General features: G+C 39.7%; 1 protein-coding gene across 6 annotated transcripts in view; it reads right to left on the reverse strand.

The window, feature by feature from the left end:
- DENND1A (DENN domain containing 1A) overlaps window positions 1–16,593 on the reverse strand; it is a 494,445-nt gene that overhangs the window by 221,896 nt on the left and 255,956 nt on the right. The gene's annotated exons all lie outside the window — the stretch shown is intronic.

Here is a 16,593-nt window from a genome sequence, read left to right on the forward strand (position 1 = left end):
GAAGGCTTAAATAATTACATGGGCAAATATTTTCCTTCATGATGGTTTCCACTGCTTTTATACTAAGAAAGTCCTCCAAATTTTTCCTCAGCATTTAACTCTTTAATCCAGCTGGAATTAATTTAGGTTTAAGGACTGAGGTGAGAATTTATTTTTTCCACTTAGTTAATCAAGTGCTCCAGCACTGTTTACTGACTAATCCTTCCACTCCCTCCTCTTCTGACTTGTCCCTATTTCATATTTCCTTTTTTTCTTAAGAGCTAGACACTTCATACAATCAGTATTTTATATAACAGAAAAATTAGGAAACAAAGATACAATGGAATAAAATTGCTACAAAATTCAATATGGTGAAAGAAGGAAAAAAACCAACACCTTTGGAGATAGGACTATGAAGTGACAAAAGTCAACAACAAATGTTTCTTTCTGCCTTTTTTCTTTAATGTTTCTTTGGTTTCTGGGAAGCCTGTTCCCCTGAGGACTTTGCTTCTTTTGGAAGCTGTTAACTGGCCTTTGCTGACAGAAGGACATTTACGTGGCAAAAGAGTGACGCGCCAAGGCCCAGTTAAAAGAATCCCAGAGGTTAGTGTAACATGAACAGCTTTAAACTGGATATTCTGCTGATGGTTCACAGTTGAGAGCTGTGTATTAAATCCAGGGCCTAAATTTCCCCCTCCTTTTCCCTCCAGACCCTGTTCTTTAAATCAGGTACATGCCATGAACAGGAGCTTATCCAACAAGCTCGCAAGAGCAGTTCCCAGTGACTCTGCCAAGGCTTGTAGGTTTAATACATTTTTTCTCAACCCATTTCGGTAGGTTACAACATAACGGAGGCTGTCTGTCATAGTATACATGACTATCTCTTTGGGCTTAGAAGAGATAAAAAATCTTTGCTGGTATTGAGTGAATGGAAAATGAACCAACTTTACTCCAACTCCACCCTCAAGTCAGGCTGGAGGGTTACCCTGGCCTTTGGCCCCAGCTCTTCCTCCCCATCCATTAACCAACTGCCAAAGTACTCTTACTAAAGTGCAGGTCCAGTCATGTAACATCCTGCTCGGAAATGTACTTGGGGGCACACCTGGAACAGGCATGTCTTCATATCTTCACCAGTTCCCTGTCTACCTGTAAAGAAGCATCTCCAGCCACAATCTCTACTACTTCCTCCAAGTTTATCCTTGGAATAAATCATTTGCAGATTTAGGAGTAGTTATGTACTCCTTTTCCTCCCTTCTGTATTCCCACTGGCCCAGATCTGTGCCCCTAGCAAACTCCTCCTGCCCCGGGTCTCTGTGCACTACCTTCCTCTGCAAAGCCTTGCATGGCTCCACTGGGCATGTGCCCCCATTATTAATGGGACTATGACTGTATGTTTGTCCTCTCACTGTAAAGTACAGAAAGACCCTGTCTCTCTTTTGCTCAGTGGCACAATATATATATACATATGCATGTATGTATATGTGCTAGATAATGCAATGTTTCTTGAGTAAATAAAAAACAATTCACACTTAGAATATATTCACAATATAAAGATAGTCAGTGGCTTGGCTTTTCATAGTACTGGACCAACATTTTCACTGAGTCTCACAGAGTAGGGTATATATATATATATATATATATATATATATATGACTCAAATTCCAAAATGATAACAGCAAGCTTAGAAATACAAATATGCCACTTCTGGAAAATCAAGTCAATGGATTCATCCATCCACTTATTCAATAATATGCCTACTCTGTAACTCTACAACACAATAACTAACTAAATAAAAGCACTTAAAAATCTATATGGTGCCATACAAATGTAAGGCATCGTCATCACATGTATTCATTGGTAATTCTCTTTGAAAAAGTCATTCAACAGAATGTTCCTGGTTGAGAGAGAACTTGAATACCTGCCTCTTTTTAGCTTAAATTGGTTTGAGTCAAAATACTATTTCAAGCGACACAGTGGCAGAGATCTTATCTTCAGACAATGTTCTTTTCATGTCTCCTTAGCCTCAAAAAAAAACCCTAGCAAGCTAAATGACAAGGTTTTAAAATTACTTATCCCTCATAAAAATCAAACTTTTAAGATGACTGATCATCATTTCCATTGTGGGGTTTTCTGAGGGCCAAAGCTCTGCAATTGGAGTAAAATGCTTTTACCCATTTGATTAAGAAAACAAACAAGGAGTTGTTTGGCTCTTTTCCAAAATACTAAATAGCACAAACAATGTGCATCATTTCTTGGAAATAGTGGCTAAGTGGACCACAGAAAAGTGTTATGACATATCTATGCTTAATCAGAAATAACATACATCCCATAAATTATCATTAGCCACTTACTTAAAAAAAACACAACAAAACTCTAAAACCAACCCCATTAAGAAAAAAGAAGGATCCTAAAGGCCTATGCTCATTCCTTACAGAATACAAAATTTAAAAGTAATGAAAGTATACAATTTGGATTGTAGTCAACAAAGGAGTATTGTGAATATTTAATTGAAGTGCAAGTTGAGGAAAATGATCCTATCAAAATCTCACTCAGTGGGAGAATAGAAAGATAGTATGTGTAAAATTTGCCCAAAGTCATTAGTCACAATGAATATTCATCAGAAGCCAATTATCAATCCCATTTAATGACACCCCAAAAGATTTTGCCCTGAAGCAGCTGAATAGTCTAAGACTCCAGACAAAACTAGACAAATTACACAGCCAACAGCCAGTCTAGCCAGGACACAAATTGTAAAGTAAACCACTGGTGGGTTTTTGGACTCACTTTTCGCAAATTCTGTCCTCAATTAAAGGTACATAAGGTCAGTCTGATTTTGGAGCTTTCTATATGGCTCCATAGTTTCCTTTGAGGCAAAGGGAGAGAAAGGAGAAGGCAATGGAGGTAGGACATGAATGGAGAGCCATCAATGATAGGGTTTGAAAAATCACAAAGACACATTTTTTTTTCAGTTTGAGGTATTACTTAGGGATAATGCCCAGACTGTCACAATCTTAGATACCAATTCAGCTGATTCCTAAGAGTAACTCTGCAATTAACATGGGGAAAAAAAAAAAAAAAAAAGGAATTTCAACAGAGCATGTGCCACGCACCATGCTGGGGGTTTAGGATCTTGCAAAGTACTATTTTAGAGTTAGGGGTGTGTGTGTGTGTGTGTGTGTGTGTGTGTGTGTGTGTACACACATATACACTCAACACCACATTTCACAGATAAGGAAACAGTTTCAGAGGTGAAATAACTTGCCCAAGGCCACACAGCTAGTAAGTGACAGAACTGGGACTCGTATCCAGGTCTATCAGACTATAATGGCCATCTCCACAATGCATAAGTTAACTATTGTGTTGAGTGCCTATGCTGTGCCAATACATTATGCCCAGGATTCTGAGCTAGGTGAAATATTGTCCCTGTTGGCATGGCCAAATTATGTAGAAAATTATCTAGAATTTGCCTTGCTGTTAGATGACCAAATATCTAAAGCAAAATGCCAATTAACAGAAAATAATCATTTTAAAAACACACACAGAGCTGATCACTTCCTGAGGATTAGTTACATTTAAGTAAGGTGGTATAGTATCTTTAATCCATAGGAAATTCTAGACAATGAGGTAACGAGTATTAAAAGGTTTAGATTCCAGTGTGGGCGCACCTACTGGAAAGTCTGGCTTTCTGTCACATACTTTCATGGAGCTTCCACTAAATCTCTTTTCTTTTTTTGCTGTATGTGGGCCTCTCAATGTTGTGGCCTCTCCCGTTGCGGAGCACAGGCTCCGGACGCGCAGGCTCAGCGGCCATGGCTCATGGGCCCAGCCGCTCCGTGGCATGTGGGATCTTCCCGGACCGGGGCACGAACCCGTCTCCCCTGCTTCGGCAGGCGGACTCTCAACCACTGAGCCACCAGGGAAGCCCTAAATCTCTTTTTGATCTGAGCAGGTCACTTCCTCTCCTGGGTCTCAATATGGAAAACAAGAGGCTGGACTACACGATCCCTGTCCCCCCTTCCAGCTTTGACAACTTTGATCTAGAGCAATTGCCATCCTTTGACATAAAGAATTCTCCTCCCCTGCCCCAGCTCCCTTCCTCAGCCATACTTGACTAAGCGTAAGTACAACAGACTCAGTCTCAAAGTTGGTCTTGCTTTCTCAACTCTGCAGTCACAGGGGCGCACCTGAAATTCATGTGCTATCCAGGAACCACCACTGTTCAGCCACCCCATCTCCATCACCTGACTGTGGAGAGCACAGCCTTCCTCCATGCTTGGTCCCTGACACTCTAAGGATCTCAGAGGTAGATAATCTCAGGAGACCAAGGGCATGAGACTAAAGATGTGAGCTCCACAAGGACAGAGACCACATTTGATTCTCTCCTTATCTCTAACTATGCTTGACACAGAGCAGGTGCTGAGTAAATGTTTGGGGAATGCTAGAATGTCTCCAGCCTAACATCATGAGGAATGGTAGACAAGATTATCAGACATTTAACAAATTGCAATTGCTTAACAGATCACAACTAGAAGCTGTAAATTCCGAAGAGGTATGAGATTCCAGGTTCCAAAAGTTGAAAGAGGAAAAAAAAAAAAAAAATCAGAGGTCAGAGTCACTATTCACATCCAAGAACTCAGAATGTTAAAAGATTAAACTGACACCTGCTTCATCACAGGGTTAGAGCCATTTGGATTTCTCCTCTGAACATAAACATCAGGAAACTGATAAAACAAAGAATATAGAAAGAGTACCACATTATTAACCTTAAAGGGTCACTTTTCAATCTACCCATTTCAACAAAAAATAATCCTATGTAGAACAATTGTAGAAAACCGTATGTGTCTTAGAGAAGTTGTTAGCTTTCTCAATTTGAGAACTAGATTCTTCTATTTAATCATAAACCACCCTTGTAGTCATAAGGAAATAAATGGTGCCATGGTTCAGACAAGTGATTCAAACAGTGTTTTGATTTTTATTTCTTCGTACATGTAAAACCCACTATAAGATCAGCAAAAAGTTTTAAGTAAAACCTTCGGGGACTCTGAAAGTTAATGTACTCAACCCTTCGAAGAGTATGAGAAAAACCTTTAATTATAAATGGTTAAAATTGTGTTTACTATAGTTAGTGAGGGAAGAGTTGGCTTTTTAAGAAACTACCAAAGATGCTTTAGCAGAAAGAGAAATTAGAAAGCCTCAGAAATCAAAGGCCTTCAGCTCTTCTAGACAGATGCCGGACATGTGAGTAGAAAGAAGGAATGTCCTGCTTTTTTTAGAAGTTGAAATGTAATGCTTTCTGTATTTATTTTTTGTAGGGTGGGAAGGGCAATCTATCTTCAAGGAGTTTTTCATTCAGTTGGGTGGAACTCATCATACCTCTTGCTTCTCCACTATTCTCTGGGGAAAGGGAAGGAAAAAATTCCCACAAAAACCAACACAGCAACATGGAGTCAAGTCGAGTGCCCTACACTAAGAGAAAGGTCATCCAGGCAAGAAGGAAGCTTTTCCAGGCAATCACCTGCCTACTCAATCACTTCTCTTTCTGCCTTCTCTTCTTTTTTCTTAAAGCTACCTACTAACTAGAGTAATCAGAGTAAGTTATTAACAAGGGTAACAAGTTTCGTGCCAAGATCTGACACTTCAAAACATCAAAGCAAATAAAACTGACAGAGAAAAGCTTTAGCTACCAAAGCAGAGGCAGATACTATGATATAGTAAACTACAGTGTAAATAAGCCTATAGCACCATACGTGAGGAAACTGCAGACTTTTTTTTTTAAGATGAAAAAGAAAAAGGTAAAATTACATTGGGATTGATAACAATTCATTTAAATACATGGACAGCTACTTCTCCATTCCGTGCCTATGACAGATACTCTGACTGTGGAGTGAGGACATGGCCTGCGGATCCCTCTGAAAGTGCAACCGTTGGCAGTGGATCCAAGTTGGCACTCAAGAAGAAATCTATTTTCATCCCCAAGTCTAGTATAAGTGGATATTTACATTTCTTTGAAAATATTTCTAAGATCATAATTTATGTTTAGCTAATTTATATATTGCTTTAATAAAGAATCTCATTTTTTAAAAGAAAGCAAGCATAACTGAACACAGAATCATGAGAACCTATCTGTCAGGCATCCACATGTGAAAAAGAAACTAAGAAACCTGCAGGTGGTAGGAGTTACTAGATTTGAAGGCATAGGGAAAAAAAAATTTCCCCTGCATAGTTTTGTCAGACAAATCCAACCTCAGAAAGTGACAGTAAATTCAGAAAGATTGAAGCTATAAACAGACACCACCATGACCACTTACTCAGCATTTACTATCTGCCAAGCACTGTTCTAAGTGCTTTACATGTACTATTTAACTCACCTCATCTTCACAGCAACCCTATAAGGTAGGTAGCATTATTGTTCCCATTTACAGATGAGGAAACTAAGATTCCTAGATGTTAAGGACTTTGTGTAAGGTCACAGTAGTGGCAGAAGTAGGCTCTAAACCTAGGGAGTCTAGCTCTGGAGTTCGTGCTCTTAGCTCATAGGAAACTGCCTCAGTGCTATGATCTGTATTAATCCGACAATTACTGAGTATCCACTATGTGTACATGCCACGCCCTCAAGCAATTTAAAATAGAACAAAATGCGAATAATCAACTTCAACACAAATGCATTAGGAAAGAGGTGCTGTAACAGAGGTTCAAGTGTGCTAGTGTATAAAGAAGGAATCGTTAATTCTGCCTGGGGCAGGAATCAGGCCTGCTTCCCAGAGAGGGAGGCCGGAGAGCAGAACCTGGAAAGATGAAGACAGGAAGCGGCTAGTCTTCCTCCCTGGGAGGCTGGTCAGGTGGTAATGCTAGGTCAAGTGAACATAGCAGCTTCTTAGGCCACTCCAGCTCTACGTAGTGATGACTGGAGACTTGAAGAAGAAATGACAATTTAGTCAATGACTATGTGACTAGTGAGAAGTGGGTGGATATGGAAAATCTCATACGAGTTGCCATGACTATTCTCTGTTTTTTGGATTCATTCACCATCCACTCTCACCAGTTGTACTAATTAAATCTTCAGAGCTCTTCCAGGATCTCTATTGCCTTCTTTGCTTCTGAAAGTCAAATCAGACCTTACTGCCCTGCAAAGGTAGGATTCAGAGTCAACATTTACTGAATGAGCAGTATGTGCCAGCAATGGGCTACCTGCTTTCATATCTATGGCCACTGAATCCTTTCAACAACCCTGAGGGGGGTATTACTACTAACCTCTTTACAGAAGAGGACAGAGAGTCTCAGAAGGATTAAGTAAATTGCCCAAGGCCACATGGCTAGGGAGGATTAAGTTACACAGGTAGAAATTGAACAAAACCATCCTGACTTGAAGTCTGGTGCTCTCTCCTTCAGCCCTGCTGTCCTTTTTCTTGGGAAAATACAGCAGAAGCAGGGCTGTCTGAATCATCTAGCTGGGAGAACACATAGATATCGAGATAGCAGAAGAGAAAAAATGTGAACTTTCACAAGGTCTATACTAGCCCCTAACTACCTAGTCTAACCTCACATCACAGGACACTTGCTCACCAGGGACCACACTTTCAGCTTGCAGAAGCCATAGGACATTCTGAGTTCTTATTCTCACTGACTCAGCACATAGTACGTGCTCCAATTTCTTTAACGAAATCCACACAGATGCCTGCCAATGTGAGTGCCATTTAGGGCTTTTGCAAGTATATTAAGATGTCAGTGACTTGAATATTACCTGTTAGTGTTTTTTAGTAGAGATCTGATTCATAAGAGTCATATAAAAAAGCTATCAGTCTTATAATCTAAAGAACATACGATTTGTTTCACAAATTGACCACACTACTAAAATAATAAACAAGATACCCTGCCAATGTTCTCAATGCAATGGCTAAAAAGAAACATCACCTCTCTAGATCTATTTATACACATGTATCTAAAATTACACTGGTGGACTACATCAGCACCCAACATTACTGAGACCTTAAATAGGATATACTTAGCTCTGTCCTGTTCTAGACCTGCCAATGTCAAAATCAGAGGTCTCTCAAAGAGAAATATGGAAACAAAGAATTTTTTAGTGCTAATCTGTACTCACAAATATTTTCTAAACAAACTTAATCAGCCTCTATTACACAGTCTCAAAATGAAAGGAACTCTAATGATGCAAAATAATCAAAGAATAAATACTGTCTTAGAGAACTGTCTATTCACTGGTTCTGAATCTGCTTGTGTATCAATCATTTGGGGAACCTTAAAAAAATAGACATCCCACGGTCCCATGTTAGATCTTTTGAATCAGAATGTCTGGAGGTGGTGCCCAAGAACTTGAATTTTTAACAAATTCTCTGAGTGATTTCTAACACAACTAGTCCATGGATCAGAATTTGGGAATCACTAACAATCTGAATCCTCTGGCTAGTCCAAAACATGTGCTCAATGTGTTGAAGCAAGAGGCAGGAGAGGAAGGTAAGAACTAGTAGGGAGACCATGGCTGGTTGATGTCACAACAATTTTTAAAGTATTGCAAATTAAACTGTTGTTACTCTCTATATTACATAGTTTATATAGTCTCCATAACATCAAGGTTCTTCATTCTAGTTATAGTTCAACATGAACAAGAGAAAACGAACTCACACATAATTACATGGAGAACACAGTTCAAAAAGCAGTTAATTGTATTTACATTTAAAAACCAGAGAAAAACCACATAAATAAAACATACCAATCTTTACTCCTATTTCCTGCCAATGGAAGTTCCTTTCATCTATTTCTAAGTTTTTAATATTCTCTGAGCCACAATAAAATTTTATGTGATGGAGATTAGACAGGCTATGCTATTTGAAAGTTTGGCTGCAGAGTCTGTGTTTCATGCCACTTCATTACATTTTGTTAAGGATTTCCCTCTTCACCAAAAGGGATTAGTTTTCTTCTCACTTCTTTGAATACTCTTCTTAGGTTGTTAGTGTGAACTAGGTTAATCTCTCTCTTTTTCAACATATAAAAGATGAACAGAAAAAATGTTCGATTTATTTTATTTTTTAAATGGAACACTAAATTTAGTCTTAGAATTCTCTGTTTGGTAAGTTTCCAGTTACAAGGTCTTGGCTTCCCTTGAGCACAGTTTGAAACAAAATAATGCAGTTTGTTCCTACGGCTGGAACATGCAGAGTGGAGTGCGCAGGCAAAGAGGCCCTGGCTCTAGTCCAGTATTTCAAACCTTCTTAAACTGCCACTCTCATCTAGGCTTCAAGGGCTGCAGATAAGCAAACAGGATTAGTTACTTCTAGCCCAGAAGAGCTAGGAAAGCCTTACACACATCATTTAGATACCCAACCCACTACACAGGCTGGGGTAGTCACGGCCAGGTGGAGTTCATCAGGAAAGAAGTAAAGATGAAGCTAAATCTGAAAAACTCCCTAGTCCACAAATTGGCCCTTCTTAGGTCACAAGACCAGGTGGTGATAAGATAGTGGATGCTGTCAGTGGAAGTGGATGGGACAGGACTGGAGCAAGGCTGGGAAGTTACCCATCCCTTCACGCCAACACTGAAGTGTCTACTAAGGGTCAGACCTGAGGGTGTGGAGGGTGGGGCGGGTGGGGGAGAGACAAGTATCACCCACCACTCTCCAGGCCACCAATGTCCAAGACCTGCGCAAAGCCCACATTCTCTCGGACTAACAGGAAGACACTGACAGGGAGAAGATATTAGGTTTTTTTTTTTTTTTTTCCTTCTCTATATGACGTACTATCAGAAAAGTAGTAATTATTTTCACAGTTATGGGTACCACACAAATAATTAGGTGTGGAGGCTCAATTAATTAGGTAACAGTCTTGCCACTAAACTGTGCTTCCTTCCTAAGAACTTGTTTTAAAAAGCACCTGCTGAATAAAACAAATACACATTCCTTTGTAAAGTAAATATGCTTTTGTCATCATTTAACTGGACATTCTTAGTTTTCACAACTTCTTGCAGCACCCCTATGTCATAGAGGGAGCGATCAGGGCCAAGACACACAGGGGCTGAAAGGAACTGCAGTACACAAAACCTGAAGCCACAGTGAGCTGGGGGAGACATGCCCCAGGGACGCACCAACGCTGGACTCACAGCAGAGGAGCGGCACAGGTGGGGCTGGGAGAGTCTAACAACACGCAGACAGAGTGGACTGAATCTGAATGGTGCTCATGGAAACGGGGCTTTGGCCAATAGGGTCAGTATGCCAGTTAGAGATTCACATATTGGCCTTCTGCTTCCCTGGTGCCAGGCACACAGAAAATGCTCACTAAATCTGAAGTGAAAAGCTTAGGTGTGTATTCCAAGGCAATATCCAGACTGAAATTCTTTCTGTGATTTCAGATCCATGGTCAACAGAATCATACCAAAAATATTTCTCTGGGTACAAGTGTCAAAGGGAACTCATGACAAACGAGCTACCAGCAGGGCAGTATGAGATAGTAAGAAGGGGGTTGGCTTGGAGCCAAGAGAAGGGGGTTTTAATCCCATCTCCGCTGCTCACTTACACAAGGCACTTCAACTTTCCAACTGCCAATATTCTCATCTGAAAAAGGAAAATAAAACCAACTAGTTCTTAGGGTTCCTGCAAGAACAAATGGGGGAAAAAAAAAGATTAGCACAGTAACTGGCACATAGTAGGTGGCTCAAAAAGGTTAAGTTAAGAGAATTTTTAAAGAGTGTGGGGGATAATTGGGGACCTGCCATATAAAATATAGAGCAAATCTAAAGAAGGGTGTCCTACATGCTTAATCTACGGATGCTGTCAATACGCTTTTGGTAGTCTTGGAGCTACGTACAGGCTACATAAGAAGCTTCCCTAAATACTACACAATCAGGATATACCTTTTACCCAAACCAGCCTTACCAGCTCCACCAGCCACATCATCCACCAGCTTTGACTCAGAGTATCTTTTTGGCTGTTTATGAGAACTTTCAGATTCCCTCAAGTGTGACAGATACTCTTAACAATGTGTCTCTGGTTCTTGTGACAGTTCCCACACAAGGATTCTGATGTTCGTTTAAGAGGTGGCACCTGATAAACATAACCTGGTCTCCACAGCAAGCACTCTGAAGGGGCTAAGAGTCATTTGTACGTGTAATTATTGCTTGCTTCTCCCTTTCCTGAAGCCGAAGGCTCCCTTCCCCTGACACTGCATCATAATGACCCACCTGCATATCTGTCTCTTCTATGACTAGGACGTGACCTTGGGCAAGTTAACCCATCTCTCTGAGTGGATGGGCCAGTCTGTAAAATGGGATAATATTGCTCTTCTAGGACTTCTGTTGCAATTAGATGATATTATCGCTATAAAGGTCTTATTTTAGACCTACTTGCTATCCAGAAGAGTTATCAAAAAAGCAATATGAGTTAAACTCAGATATGAAAATCTGTAAGAAAAATAGGGCCTTTGTGTTAGAAGAAATCTCACTGAAGTATTTACATTAGAGAACAAGATGTAGTTAAGCCTTCCCTATTTATCATTTATAAAGGAAAACGATCAATATACATTAACTGCACAAAAAGAACAAAAACTTAACATTTTTCTTATACAGAATATGACAACATTATTGACCGAGAAAGCCTGAAATGAATATTACCTGACTCTGGACTAAATATGGCTGGGTTTGTCTCTATTGACGCACAGTCATTTTTATGGAAGACGGCACTCTGGGGTGTTCAACAGCTTTTATCTTTCAGATTCTTGATGGCTCTGAGAAGCATTAAGCCTACATCTTATCAAACAAAATTGAGAAAAATCTGGTTTGTCAAGGTATGACAGGCCACATCTGGATCTGTCAAGAGAGGGTCATCAGAAACTTCAGGCTAAAGTAGCCTTTGCATTCTCCTTCATCGAGAAGATAATAAAAAGCCACTATTAAGGAAGTAAAAGACAACAATTAGAAAACTTTTTAATTCTGAAATTGAAGGGGTCCAGAGGCTTGGATAAAACTGATGTCTGAAAAAAAACAAAAAAAAGCACAACAACAACAACAAAAAAACCCTGATGTCTGCTCAGCTACTTATCCCCAGAGAAACTGCACATAACTGGTCAGGATGCTAATGATCCCATGTGAGGTACAAGGAGACCCCTCCCCTTCCCTAAAGAGATTTCTACCATCAATTAGTAAAACTCAGAACTCAGTTAAGAGTCAACTGCTTGTTAAAAAAATTTTTTTTGAGTCAAAGTAATGTGTTTATAGTCTGAAAAACAAAACAAAAACTGCTAAAGGCTTATACTACTGGCAAATAGCAGTCCATCTCATGATTTCTTGATTTAAAATTTTAAACATCAGGGCTTCCCTGGTGGCACAGTGGTTAAGAATCTGCCTGCCAATGCAGGGGACACGGGTTCGGGCCCTGGTCCGGGAATATCCCACATGCCGCGGAGCAACTAAGCCTGTGTGCCACGACTACTGAAGCCCGCGCACCTAGAGCCTGTGCTCCGCAACAAGAGAAGCCACGGCAATGAGAAGTCCGCGCACTGCAACAAAGAATAGCCCCCGCCTGCCGCCACTAGACAAAGCCGCGGACAGCAATTAAGACCCAATGCAGCCAAAAATAAATAAATTTATTACGAAAAATTTTTTACACATTAACATTTGAATTCCCATTACAGATGTTAATAATTTATCAAAAACATACATATACACCTTATGCCAGACTCTGTTCTAAGAGTTTTGCAAGTATTAATATCAACTCGCTTTATTTGACATGAGGTCACTGGTGACTGAACAAAAGCCGTTTCAGTGGAGGTGGGGGCTAAATCCTAACACAAGACAGAGGAAAGAATGAGAGGAGAGGAATTAGACAGGAAACAGAAATATCTCTCGAGGAATTTTGTTCTAAAAGGAAGAAAACAAATGGGATAAAAGGAATGTGGTTAAGGATGTTTTGTTTTGAAGTTTGGGAGACCCTATACCGTGTTAGCAAGTGCCTAAGAATGTACCAGTAGAGAAGAAAAAAATAATGATGCAGGAGAGAGGAGCACAGTGCTGGAGGAATTTCCGTAAGGTAACAGGAAGGACGCTGAAGTGTTACTTTCTCTATGAGGCACTCCTTGGCCATCTATCTAAACGGTAATCCCTGCCACCTCACCAGTCCCTATCCACTCTCCTCCTCTGCTTTACTGTACTCCTTGTACTTAGAACTAGCTCCTGTACCATATATTTAATTCACCTCAGTTATTGAAGATCTACCCTACTAGAATGTAAGCTTCATATGAGGACAGGGATTTTTGCCTATTTTGTTCACTGTTGTATCACCAGTACCTATGAAAGTGCCACAAAAAATATTTGTTGAATGAAGTCAGGTGGACAAGCGGAGTGGCTGGCCTAGAAAGGATGGACAGTACATCCACAATAGAGAAGGTGAGTGGAGGACTAGTGACGACAGGAGGCTGACAGGTGTGGTAGGGGCTGGTGCCACTCTCTCCTGAGCACTTCCATTAGATAAGGACAGAATTTCAGGTTAGAAATAATTTTCCCTTAGAAGTTTAGACACTGCTTCACTATCTTCTGGTTTCTACAATTGCCATTACAAAATCTTGTGCAAGTTTGATTCTTAACCTTTGTACAAGAACTATTTTGTCTCTATCCCTGTATTGTAAAATTTCATGATAAAAGGGCTTGGTTGGGCTTCCCTGGTGGTGCAGTTGTTGAGCGTCCGCCTGCCGATGTAGGGGACACGGGTTCGTGCCCCGGTCCGGGAAGATCCTACATGCCGCGGAGCGGCTAGGCCCGTGAGCCATGGTCGCTGAGGCTGCGCGTCCGGAGCCTGTGCTCCGCAATGGGAGAGGCCACAACAGTGATAGGCCCGCGTACCGCAAAAAAAAAAAAGGGCTTGGTATCTTGTTTTCTAACTTTTCAAGAATTCTAAAAACTATATACATATGAAAGTATGTAGATCATATAAGTGACATTTAAAGGAGAAAAACTTAACATGCCAAAACCCAGCACCTAGTTCAGGGATGGTCAACTACAGCCCGAAGGCTAAGTCTGGTGTGCCTCCTATTTTTGTAAATAAAGCTTCTTGGAACACAGTCACACTCACTAGTTTACTGATTGTAAATTACAAGGTCAGAGTCCAGTAGTTGCAATAATGACTACAAGGTCAGAGTCCAGTAGTTGCAATATTGCACCCTTTACAGAAAGGTTTGCTGATCCCTAACCTAGCTCAAGACAGAAAATAATACTTCTGATGTCCCACATATGCCTCTTCCCAACTATACTCCTTTCACTCCCTTTGAGGAAACTACTACCTAAATTTTCTGTTAATCATTTCCCCCCTCCGTAGTTTGTATATATCCCTAAATAATATACCATTTAGTTTTTCTTACTTGAATTTTATATTAATGAAATCATACTGTATATTCTTCTGTAGCTTGTTTCTTTTACTCAGAATTCTGTATTAGAGACCCCACCATGCTGATAGTGTAGTTCATCTTCACTTACACAGTGTTCTACTGTATGACTATGCATCAATTTATGAGTTCTCTGTTGATGGTCATGTGGGCTCTTTCCAGGTTTAAAAAACAAAACCCAAAACACTGCTGCTATGAACATGCTTGCACATGTATCCCACTATACATGACCAAAAAGAGTGTGTAGGTATGTGTATGTACACACACACACACACACACACACACACACACACACACAATTCCACCCAGGAGTGGAACTGCTAAGTGTTGGGCATATGCAAATAGTTCTATGCCACATACTCTTCAAAGAGTAGTACATGAAATTCTCCAATACATCTGCAATATAACACTTGGCTTTATCAGACATCTAATTTTTGCAAACCTAGTGTTTTAATTACTGTAGTTTTAATTTGCTTTTCTGTGGTTACTGATGTGGTTGAGCATCTTTCCATATATTTATTAGCCATTTAGGTTTCTTCTGTGAAATGCCTATTTGTGCTTTTTGCCAATGTTTCTATTGATAGATTTGTCTTCTGCTTTTTTTTTTTACTGTAGTAGTTCTTTATATATTTCAGATATTAATCCTCTGTCAGTTTTATATATAGCAAATACCTCATCTCAGCCTGTGCCTTGTCTTTCCATTCTCTGAATGGTTTTTTTTTTTTAAGATGTTGGGGGTAGGAGTTTATTAATTAATTAATTTATTTTTGCTGTGTTGGGTCTTCATTTCTGTGCCTTTCTCTAGTTGTGGCAAGTGGGGGCCACTCTTCATCGTGGTGCGCGGGCCTCTCACTATCGCGGTCTCTCGTTGCGGAGCACCGGCTCCAGACGCACAGGCTCAGTAGTTGTGGCTCTGTTGCTAGTTGGGGGCCTAGTTGCTCCGCGGCATATGGGATCCTCCCAGACTAGGGCTCGAACCCGTGTCCCCTGCATTAGCAGGCAGATTCTCAACAACTGCGCCACCAGGGAAGCCCCTGAATGGTATTTTTTAATGAACAAAATTCACAATTTTAATCTTTTCCTTTATATGATGCATATTTTGCATTATTTAACTGAATCCATTTCTACTCCAAGATCACAGAGATTTATTCTCCTATTTTGTCTTCTAAAGTTTAAAAATTTTGCCTTTGACACTTAAGTCCTTGATCCATTTGGAATTCAGTTTTGCAAGTTGTGTAAGATATAAATTATCTCACTTTTCTTCCCCATGTGGATTATCAATTATTGAAAAGTCCATCCGTTCCCCCAGATTTTACAATGCCACCTCTGTTGTATATGAAGAACCCCCACACATGGTCCGTTTTTGCAATCTCTATTCCGTTCCATCAGTCTATTTGTGTATCCCTATGCCGTTACTAGCATCTTAGTTACTAGAGGTCTATAAGAAGTCTTGATGTCTGGTAAAGCAAGCTTCATCACCCATTCTTTTTCTTCAAGTATATCTTGGCTCTCCCTTTGGCTTTCCATATTAATTTTAGAATCAGGTTGCCAAGTACTATGTAAAATCCTACTGGGATTTTGAATGGAATTATATGTAATCTATAATATACATCATTTATACCTTTAACATAATGAGTCTTCCTATTCATGAACATGGTCATGCTTTTTCTCTATTGAACATTTGAATTTTCCCTTTCAATATGTTAATGTGGTGAGCTATAGTAACAGATTTTCTAGTATTATCAGCCTTACATTTCTGGAATAAAGTCAACTCAGTTATTATGAATTATATTTTTTATTTGCTACTGTTTTGTTTAAGATTTTTACAGCTATGTTACTGAGTGAGATTGGCTGATAACTTTTCTTTCTTGTAGTGTCTCTTCGTGTAGTTGAATGTCAAAATTATACAAGTGTCACAAGAAAAGCTCAGGGGGTGTTCCTTCTTTTTTCTAGACTCTTAAGGAGTTTGTCTAAGATTGAAATTACCTGTTCCTTGAGATATTTGATAAAACATACCTGTAAAACCATCCAGGCTGAGTGTTTTGGAAAAAAAAATTATATATCGATTCAATTTCTATAAATTAAATGACCTATTCAATTTTTATATTTCTTCTTAATTCAATTTTGGTAAATTATATTTTTCTGTTCATTTCACCTTAGTTTTTGAATGTTGGCATAACATTGATAACAGCATTTTCTTAATATCTAAGATTTCTGCTGCATCTGCTCTTTGTG

The sequence above is a fragment of the Stenella coeruleoalba genome (assembly GCF_951394435.1).
Source record: "Stenella coeruleoalba genome assembly, chromosome: 7".
Taxonomy (NCBI): Eukaryota; Metazoa; Chordata; class Mammalia; order Artiodactyla; family Delphinidae; genus Stenella; species Stenella coeruleoalba.